Source organism: Hemiscyllium ocellatum (genome assembly GCF_020745735.1).
Source record: "Hemiscyllium ocellatum isolate sHemOce1 chromosome 15 unlocalized genomic scaffold, sHemOce1.pat.X.cur. SUPER_15_unloc_4, whole genome shotgun sequence".
In the NCBI taxonomy this organism is placed as follows: domain Eukaryota; kingdom Metazoa; phylum Chordata; class Chondrichthyes; order Orectolobiformes; family Hemiscylliidae; genus Hemiscyllium; species Hemiscyllium ocellatum.
Genome location: NW_026867468.1, coordinates 580,481 through 587,980, shown reverse-complemented (window position 1 = coordinate 587,980; position 7,500 = coordinate 580,481).

Genomic DNA, 7,500 nt, shown 5'->3' with positions numbered 1-7,500 from the left:
CACTGGCCTCTGACTGACTCTTAGAACGGACGGAAAGAGTCGGGCAAGCCTGTCAAAGCTTTGAGCGAATGTCAAAAGCTTTAGACTGCCGCGAACCCTCCGGCTTGCACTGAGACACGAGGTCGATGTGCTAAGCACCCCGGGGCCCCTTTCGCCTGCAGGTCCCGAGCCGCCAACATGTTCTTAGTATCGTGTTCCCCAAACCTGGGTGACGGGCACCACAGGGCGGCAGAGCCATCGCACTTGCCGGGTGGCAGAGGAAGGACCGGACTATGTACCATAGCGGCCAACCACTCCCAGAGCCGGTCGTGCGGGGCTCGAGGTCTGCTCTCAACGTCACATGCTTCTGTGAGTGCTCAGGCAAGGGTCAGACCACATCCTTCCTGGCAGCACCCAAAGCAACCAGGCCGCTCGTGTCTCTCGCCTTCATTTTTCGACACAAGCGCCTGAGGAGGGACGCCACCCCTCCCCTTGCGTCAAGAGACCTCCCCACCGGCCTCTGACTGATTCTTAGAACGGACGGAAAGAGTCGGGCAAGCCTGTCAAAGATTTGAGCGTATGTCAAAAGCTTTAGACTTCCGCGAACTCTCTGGCTTGCACTGAGACCCGAGGTCGATGTGCTCAGCACCACGGGGCCCCTTTCGCCTGCAGGTCCCGAGCCGCCAACATGTTCTTAGTATCGTGTTCCCCAAACCTGGGTGACGGGCACCACAGGGCGACAGAGCCATCGCACTTGCCGGGTGGCAGAGGAAGGACCGGACTATGTACAATAGCGGCCAACGACTCCCAGAGCCGGTTGTGCGGGGCTCGAGGTCTGCTCTCAACATCACATGCTTTTGGATGTGCTCAGGCAAGGGTCAGACCACATCCTTCCTGGCAGCACCCAAAGCAACCAGGCCGCTCGCGTCTCTCGCCTTCATTTTTCGACACAAGCGCCTGAGGAGGGACGCCACCCTCCCCTTTGCGTCAAGAGACCTCCCCACCGGCCTCTGACTGATTCTTAGAACGGACGGAAAAGAGTCGGGCAAGCCTGTCAAAGCTTTGAGCGAATGTCAAAAGCTTTAGACTTCCGCGAACTCTCCGGCTTGCACTGAGACGCGAGGTCGATGTGCTAAGCACCACGGGGCCCCTTTCGCCTGCAGGTCCCGAGCCGCCAACATGTTCTTAGTATCGTGTTCTCCAATCCTGGGTGACGGGCACCGCAGGGAGGCAGAGCCATCGCACTTGCCGGGTGGCAGAGGAAGGACCGGACTATGTACAATAGCGGCCAACGACTCCCAGAGCCGGTTGTGCGGCGTCTGCTCTCAGCCTAAGAGGCTTCTGGGAGTGCTCAGGCAAGGGTCAGCCTGCACCCTTGCTGGCAGCACCCAGGGGAACCAGGACGCTTGCATCTCTCGCCTTCATTTTCGACACAAGCGCCTGAGGAGGGACGCCACCCCTCCCCTTGCGTCAAGAGACCTCCCCACCAGCCTCTGACTGATTCTTAGAACGGACGGAAAGAGTCGGGCAAGCCTGTCAAAGCTTTGAGCGAATGTCAAAAGCTTTAGACTTCCGCGAACTCTCCCGCTTGCACTGAGACGCGAGGTCGATGTGCTAAGCACCACGGGGCCCCTTTCGCCTGCAGGTCCCGAGCCGCCAACATGTTCTTAGTATCGTGTTCTCCAAACCTGGGTGACGGGCACCGCAGGGAGGCAGAGCCATCGCACTTGCCGGGTGGCAGAGGAAGGACCGGACTATGTACAATAGCGGCCAACGACTCCCAGAGCCGGTAGTGCGGCGTCTGCTCTCAGCCTAAGAGGCTTTTGGAGTGCTCAGGCAAGGGTCAGCCTGCACCCTTGCTGGCAGCACCCAGGGGAACCAGGACGCTTGCATCTCTCGCCTTCATTTCGACACAAACGCCTGAGGAGGGAAGCCAACCTCCGTGTGTCAAGAGACCGTCCCCGCCCCGGCCTCCGACTGATTCTTAGAACGGACGGAAAGAGTCAGGCAAGCCTGTTAAGACTTCCGCGAACTCTCCGGCTTGCACTGAGACGCGAGGTCGATGTGCTCAGCACCACGGGGCCCCCTTCGCCTGCAGGTCCCGAGCCGCCAACATGTTCTAAGTATCGTGTTCCCCAAACCTGGGTGACGAGCACCGCAGGGAGGCAGAGCCATCGCACTTGCCGGGTGGCAGAGGAAGGACCGGACTATGTACAATAGCGGCCAACGACTCCCAGAGCCGGTAGTGCGGCGCCTGCTCTCAGCTTAAGAGGCTTTTGGGAGTGCTCAGGCAAGGGTCAGCCTGCACCCTTGCTGGCAGCACCCAGGGGAACCAGGACACTTGCATCTCTCGCCTTCATTTTCGACACAAACGCCTGAGGAGGGAAGCCAACCCTCCGTGTGTCAAGAGACCGTCCCCGCCCCGGCCTCCGACTGATTCTTAGAACGGACGGAAAGAGTCAGGCAAGCCTGTCAAAGATTTGAGCAGATGTCAAAATCTTTTAAGACTTCCGCGAACTCTCCGGCTTGCACTGAGACCCGAGGTCGATGTGCTCAGCACCACGGGGCCCCTTTCGCCTGCAGGTCCCGAGCCGCCAACATGTTCTAAGTATCGTGTTCCCCAAACCTGGGTGACGAGCACCGCAGGGCGGCAGAGCCATCGCACTTGCCGGGTGGCAGAGGAAGGACCGGACTATGTACAATAGCGGCCAACCACTCCCAGAGCCGGTAGTGCGGCGTGCGAGGTCTGCTCTCAGCGGAAGAGGGTTTTGGGAGTGCTCAGGCAAGGGCCAGCCTGCACCCTTCCTGGCCGCTCCCACGGGAACCAGGCTACTTGCAATCCTTTCCCCCAATAGCAAGTGCCTTTTGGAGGGACGGCCGGAGTCAACGTGGGGTTTGCCCGCCCTCCAAAGTGTCAAGAGACCGCCGCACAGGCCTCTGACTGATTCTTAGAACAGGCAGCAAGAGTTGGGTAAGTCTGTCGAAAATTTGACAAAGTGTCAAAATTAGACTTCCGAGAGCTCTTGGGCATGCACACAGGCCTGTCATTCAAGTGCTCTGCCCGCGGAACCGTTTTTCGGATGCCTTTCAAAGTGGTCCCGCGCCGCCATTTTGTTCTAAAAATCGTGTTCCCAGAAATCTCCGGGTACCCCGCCAACCTCACTGTGTCACAATGTCAAGTGGCACTGAATGGGTCTGAATTTCAAATTCGACTGCTTCGCTCTGGAACTCGAACCCGGCAAAACCGTTTGGATTTTTCCCGGTCCAGACTTCCGCGGCAGACAAAGTTAAAGTTTTCGGGCTGCAGACTCAAAACGACATCTGGCCAACCGCCGGGCTCAATTCGCCCAGTTCCTCCGGCACTTCGGAACTCATGTTCGGCATGAGTTTTTGAATCTTTCCCGATGCTTCGGCATTTTCCTCCGCTGACACTTAGAATATTTTTCACACTTGGCCGAAAATTTTTCTAAGTTTTTCTGGTTACTGATTTCTTCTTTTCGGGCATTTTTCTAAGTTTTCTTGGTTACTCATTTCTCATTTTCAAACATTTTTCTAAGTTTTTCTGGTTACTGATTTCTTCTTTTTGGGCATTTTTCTAAGTTTTCTTGGTTACTCATTTCTCATTTTCAAACATTTTTCTAAGTTTTTCTGGTTACTCATTTCTCATTTTCAAACATTTTTCTAAGTTTTTCTGGTTACTGATTTCTTCTTTTTGGGCATTTTTCTAAGTTTTCTTGGTTACTCATTTCTCATTTTCAAACATTTTTCTAAGTTTTTCTGGTTACTGATTTCTTCTTTTTGGGCATTTTTCTAAGTTTTCTTGGTTACTCATTTCTCATTTTCAAACATTTTTCTAAGTTTTCTTGGTTACTCATTTCTCATTTTCAAACATTTTTCTAAGTTTTTCTGGTTACTGATTTCTTCTTTTTGGGCATTTTTCTAAGTTTTCTTGGTTACTCATTTCTCATTTTCAAACATTTTTCTAAGTTTTTCTGGTTACTCATTTCTCATTTTCAAACATTTTTCTAAGTTTTTTCTGGTTACTGATTTCTTCTTTTTGGGCATTTTTCTAAGTTTTCTTGGTTACTCATTTCTCATTTTCAAACATTTTTCTAAGTTTTTCTGGTTACTCATTTCTCATTTTCAAACATTTTTCTAAGTTTTTCTGGTTACTCATTTCTGCTTTTCCAACGTTTTACTAAGTTTTGCTGGTTACTGAGTTCACACTTTTAAACATTTTCGGGCATTTTTCTACGTTTTTCATGTTACTCATTTAGCACTTTCAGGCACTTTCCTATGCTTTCCTGCTTACTGATTTCACACTTTTAAGCATCTTCGGGCATGTTCCCTAAGTTTTGCAGTTCATTCGTTTGGGACAGTCAGGCAACTTTCCTAAGCTTTCCTGGTAACCGAATTCACATTGTTGAGAACTTTGGAACCCTTCCCTAAGCTGTGCTGGTTACTCACTTTACCTCTTCAGACACTTGCCCCCGTTGTGACAGAGACCACTTCCCGACTCGGGAAATGCACCAAATTCGGCCTGAACTCAGAGGGCAGTCCCCCCTCGAAGGCGTGGAAGTCGGCAGAATCGCCGGGTCAAATCCGGCTGAGCTACCCGGCTTGGAAGCCTCAAAGTCGGTATGAGCTGTCAGGTTCACTCCCATCCCCGTTTGGACCACTTCCCGACTCGGGAAATTCACCAAATTCGGCCTGAACTCAGAGGACAGTCCCCCCTCGAAGGCGTGACAGTCGGCAGAACCGCCGGATCAAATCCGGCTGAGCTACCCGGCCCCGAAGCCTCAAAGTCGGTAAGAGCTGTCAGGTTCACTCCCATCCCCGTTTGGACCACTTCCCGACTCGGGAAATTCACCAAATTCGGCCTGAACTTATACAACAGTCCCCCCTCGAAGGCGTGACAGTCGGCAGAACCGCCGGATCAAATCCGGTTGAGCTACCCGGCTTGGAAGCCCCAAAGTCGGTAAGAGCTGTCAGGTTCACTCCCATCCCCGTTTGGACCACTTCCCGACTCGGTAATTCACCAAATTCGGCCTGAACTTATACAACAGTCCCCCCTCGAAGGCGTGACAGTCGCTAGAACCGCCGGATCAAATCCGGTTGAGCTACCCGGCTTGGAAGCCCCAAAGTCGGTAAGAGCTGTCAGGTTCACTCCCATCCCCGTTTGGACCACTTCCCGACTTAGGAAATTCACCAAATTCGGCCTGAACTTAGAGGAGAGTCCCCGCTCGAAGGCGTGGAAGTCGGCAGAATCGCCGGGTCAAATCCGACTGAGCTACCCGGCCCCGAAGCCTCAATGTCGGTAAGAGCTGTCAGGTTCACTCCCATCCCCGTTTGGACCACTTCCCGACTCGGGAAATTCACCAAATTCGGCCTGAACTTAGACAACAGTCCCCCCTCGAAGCCGTGGCAGTCGCTAGAACCGCCGGATCAAATCCGGTTGAGCTACCCGGCTTGGAAGCCCCAAAGTCGGTATGAGCTGTCAGGTTCACTCCCATCCCCGTTTGGACCACTTCCCGACTTAGGAAATTCACCAAATTCGGCCTGAACTCAGAGGGCAGGCCCCCCTCGAAGGCCAGGCATTCGGCAGAACCGCCGGGTCAAATCCGACTGTGCTACCCGGCCCCAAAGCCTCAAAGTTGGTATGAGCAGTTAGGTTCACTCCCATCCCCGTTTGGACCACTTCCCGACTTAGGAAATTCACCAAATTCGGCCTGAACTTAGAGGAGAGTCCCCGCTCGAAGGCGTGGAAGTCGGCAGAATCGCCGGGTCAAATCCGACTGAGCTACCCGGCCCCGAAGCCTCAATGTCGGTAAGAGCTGTCAGGTTCACTCCCATCCCCGTTTGGACCACTTCCGACTCGGGAAATTCACCAAATTCGGCCTGAACTTAGACAACAGTCCCCCCTCGAAGCCGTGGCAGTCGCTAGAACCGCCGGATCAAATCCGGCTGAGCTACCCGGCTTGGAAGCCCCAAAGTCGGTATGAGCTGTCAGGTTCACTCCCATCCCCGTTTGGACCACTTCCCGACTTAGGAAAATCACCAAATTCGGCCTGAACTCAGAGGGCAGGCCCCCCTCGAAGGCCAGGCATTCGGCAGAACCGCCGGGTCAAATCCGACTGTGCTACCCGGCCCCAAAGCCTCAAAGTTGGTATGAGCAGTTAGGTTCACTCCCAAACCCGTTGGGACCACTTCCCGACTTAGGAAATTCACCAAATTCGGCCTGAACTTAGACAACAGTCCCCCCTCGAAGGCGTGACAGTCGGTAGAACCGCCGGGTCAAATCCGGCTGAGCTACCCGATTTGGAAGCCTTCAACACAAAACCCATCCGGCAATGCCACTCAAAAAGGGCCCAAATTCAGAAACACCCCCTTCAATAGGTACCACTTCCTCGGAGACACTACCGGGACACGCTCCCCTCGGCGAAAATTAAGCCCCCACCACTAACTGAAGCCAACCGCAGCCCCAACTTCAACGGAGAAATCAGTAACCAATTCAAAAATGCACTTGGTTACTGATTTGTACTGCTTCAAAAAATATTCTAAGTGTCGCTGGTTACTGATTTGTACTGCTCCAAAAATATTCTAAGTGTCACTGGTTACTGATTTGTACTGCTCAAAAATATTCTAAGTGTCGCTGGTTACTGATTTGTACTGCTGAAAAATATTCTAAGTGTCGCTGGTTACTGATTTGTACTGCTCAAAAATATTCTAAGTGTCAGTGGTTACTGATTTGTACTGCTCCAAAAATATTCTAAGTGTCGCTGGTTACTGATTTGTACTGCTTCAAAAATATTCTAAGTGTCAGTGGTTACTGATTTGTACTGCTCCAAAAATATTCTAAGTGTCGCTGGTTACTGATTTGTACTGCTTCAAAAATATTCTAAGTGTCAGTGGTTACTGATTTGTACTGCTTCAAAAATATTCTAAGTGTCGCTGGTTACTGATTTGTACTGCTTCAAAAATATTCTAAGTGTCGTGGTTACTGATTTGTACTGCTTCAAAAATATTCTAAGTGTCGCTGGTTACTGATTTGTACTGCTCCAAAAATATTCTAAGTGTCGCTGGTTACTGATTTGTACTGCTTCAAAATATTCTAAGTGTCGTGGTTACTGATTTGTACTGCTCCAAAAATATTCTAAGTGTCGCTGGTTACTGATTTGTACTGCTTCAAAAATATTCTAAGTGTCGCTGGTTACTGATTTGTACTGCTTCAAAAATATTCTAAGTGTCAGTGGTTACTGATTTGTACTGCTTCAAAAATATTCTAAGTGTCGCTGGTTACTGATTTGTACTGCTCAAAAATATTCTAAGTGGGGCTGGTTACTGATTTGTACTGCTCCAAAAATATTCTAAGTGTCGCTGGTTACTGATTTGTACTGCTTCAAAAATATTCTAAGTGTCAGCTGGTTACTGATTTGTACTGCTTCAAAAATATTCTAAGTGTCAGCTGGTTACTGATTTGTACTGCTTCAAAAATATTCTAAGTGTCAGTGGTTACTGATT